Here is a 2954-nt window from a genome sequence, read left to right as displayed (position 1 = left end):
GTCCTCCTCCTAATCCTATCCTCATCCTCATCCTACCCTCCTCTTCATCCTCATCCTCATCCTCCTCGTCCTCCTCCTCATCCTATCCGCATCCTCATCCTATCCTCATCCTCCTCCTCCTCCTCATCCTCATCCTCCTCGTCCTCCTCCTCATCCTATCCGCATCCTCATCCTATCCTCATCCTCCTCCTCCTCCTCATCCTCATCCTCCTCGTCCTCCTCCTCATCCTATCCGCATCCTCATCCTATCCTCATCCTCCTCCTCCTCCTCATCCTCATCCTCCTCGTCCTCCTCCTCATCCTATCCGCATCCTCATCCTATCCTCATCCTCCTCCTCCTCCTCATCCTCATCCTCCTCGTCCTCCTCCTCATCCTATCCGCATCCTCATCCTATCCTCATCCTCCTCCTCCTCCTCATCCTCATCCTCCTCGTCCTCCTCCTCATCCTATCCGCATCCTCATCCTATCCTCATCCTCCTCCTCCTCCTCATCCTCATCCTCCTCGTCCTCCTCCTCATCCTATCCGCATCCTCATCCTATCCTCATCCTCCTCCTCCTCCTCATCCTCATCCTCCTCGTCCTCCTCCTCATCCTATCCGCATCCTCATCCTATCCTCATCCTCCTCCTCCTCCTCATCCTCATCCTCCTCGTCCTCCTCCTCATCCTATCCGCATCCTCATCCTATCCTCATCCTCCTCCTCCTCCTCATCCTCATCCTCCTCGTCCTCCTCCTCATCCTATCCGCATCCTCATCCTATCCTCATCCTCCTCCTCCTCCTCATCCTCATCCTCCTCGTCCTCCTCCTCATCCTATCCGCATCCTCATCCTATCCTCATCCTCCTCCTCCTCCTCATCCTCATCCTCCTCGTCCTCCTCCTCATCCTATCCGCATCCTCATCCTATCCTCATCCTCCTCCTCCTCCTCATCCTCATCCTCCTCGTCCTCCTCCTCATCCTATCCGCATCCTCATCCTATCCTCATCCTCCTCCTCCTCCTCATCCTCATCCTCCTCGTCCTCCTCCTCATCCTATCCGCATCCTCATCCTATCCTCATCCTCCTCCTCCTCCTCATCCTCATCCTCCTCGTCCTCCTCCTCATCCTATCCGCATCCTCATCCTATCCTCATCCTCCTCCTCCTCCTCATCCTCATCCTCCTCGTCCTCCTCCTCATCCTATCCGCATCCTCATCCTATCCTCATCCTCCTCCTCCTCCTCATCCTCATCCTCCTCGTCCTCCTCCTCATCCTATCCGCATCCTCATCCTATCCTCATCCTCCTCCTCCTCCTCATCCTCATCCTCCTCGTCCTCCTCCTCATCCTATCCGCATCCTCATCCTATCCTCATCCTCCTCCTCCTCCTCATCCTCATCCTCCTCGTCCTCCTCCTCATCCTATCCGCATCCTCATCCTATCCTCATCCTCCTCCTCCTCCTCATCCTCATCCTCCTCGTCCTCCTCCTCATCCTATCCGCATCCTCATCCTATCCTCATCCTCCTCCTCCTCCTCATCCTCATCCTCCTCGTCCTCCTCCTCATCCTATCCGCATCCTCATCCTATCCTCATCCTCCTCCTCCTCCTCATCCTCATCCTCCTCGTCCTCCTCCTCATCCTATCCGCATCCTCATCCTATCCTCATCCTCCTCCTCCTCCTCATCCTCATCCTCCTCGTCCTCCTCCTCATCCTATCCGCATCCTCATCCTATCCTCATCCTCCTCCTCCTCCTCATCCTCATCCTCCTCGTCCTCCTCCTCATCCTATCCGCATCCTCATCCTATCCTCATCCTCCTCCTCCTCCTCATCCTCATCCTCCTCGTCCTCCTCCTCATCCTATCCGCATCCTCATCCTATCCTCATCCTCCTCCTCCTCCTCATCCTCATCCTCCTCGTCCTCCTCCTCATCCTATCCGCATCCTCATCCTATCCTCATCCTCCTCCTCCTCCTCATCCTCATCCTCCTCGTCCTCCTCCTCATCCTATCCGCATCCTCATCCTATCCTCATCCTCCTCCTCCTCCTCATCCTCATCCTCCTCGTCCTCCTCCTCATCCTATCCGCATCCTCATCCTATCCTCATCCTCCTCCTCCTCCTCATCCTCATCCTCCTCGTCCTCCTCCTCATCCTATCCGCATCCTCATCCTATCCTCATCCTCCTCCTCCTCCTCATCCTCATCCTCCTCGTCCTCCTCCTCATCCTATCCGCATCCTCATCCTATCCTCATCCTCCTCCTCCTCCTCATCCTCATCCTCCTCGTCCTCCTCCTCATCCTATCCGCATCCTCATCCTATCCTCATCCTCCTCCTCCTCCTCATCCTCATCCTCCTCGTCCTCCTCCTCATCCTATCCGCATCCTCATCCTATCCTCATCCTCCTCCTCCTCCTCATCCTCATCCTCCTCGTCCTCCTCCTCATCCTATCCGCATCCTCATCCTATCCTCATCCTCCTCCTCCTCCTCATCCTCATCCTCCTCGTCCTCCTCCTCATCCTATCCGCATCCTCATCCTATCCTCATCCTCCTCCTCCTCCTCATCCTCATCCTCCTCGTCCTCCTCCTCATCCTATCCGCATCCTCATCCTATCCTCATCCTCCTCCTCCTCCTCATCCTCATCCTCCTCGTCCTCCTCCTCATCCTATCCGCATCCTCATCCTATCCTCATCCTCCTCCTCCTCCTCATCCTCATCCTCCTCGTCCTCCTCCTCATCCTATCCGCATCCTCATCCTATCCTCATCCTCCTCCTCCTCCTCATCCTCATCCTATCCTCGTCCTCATCCTATCATCATCCTCATCCTCATCCCCATCCTCATCCACCTCCTCCTCCTCCTCTTCATCCTCATCCTACCCTCCTCCACAACCTCATCCATTACTCATCCTCATCCTCATCCTCCTCGTCCTCCTCCTCATCCTATCCGCATCCTCATCCTATCCTCATCCTGATCCTATCCTCG

The sequence above is a fragment of the Lupinus angustifolius genome, chromosome LG03 (genome assembly GCF_001865875.1).
Source record: "Lupinus angustifolius cultivar Tanjil chromosome LG03, LupAngTanjil_v1.0, whole genome shotgun sequence".
Classification (NCBI taxonomy): Eukaryota; Viridiplantae; Streptophyta; class Magnoliopsida; order Fabales; family Fabaceae; genus Lupinus; species Lupinus angustifolius.
Note: the sequence above shows the minus strand (reverse complement) of the source record.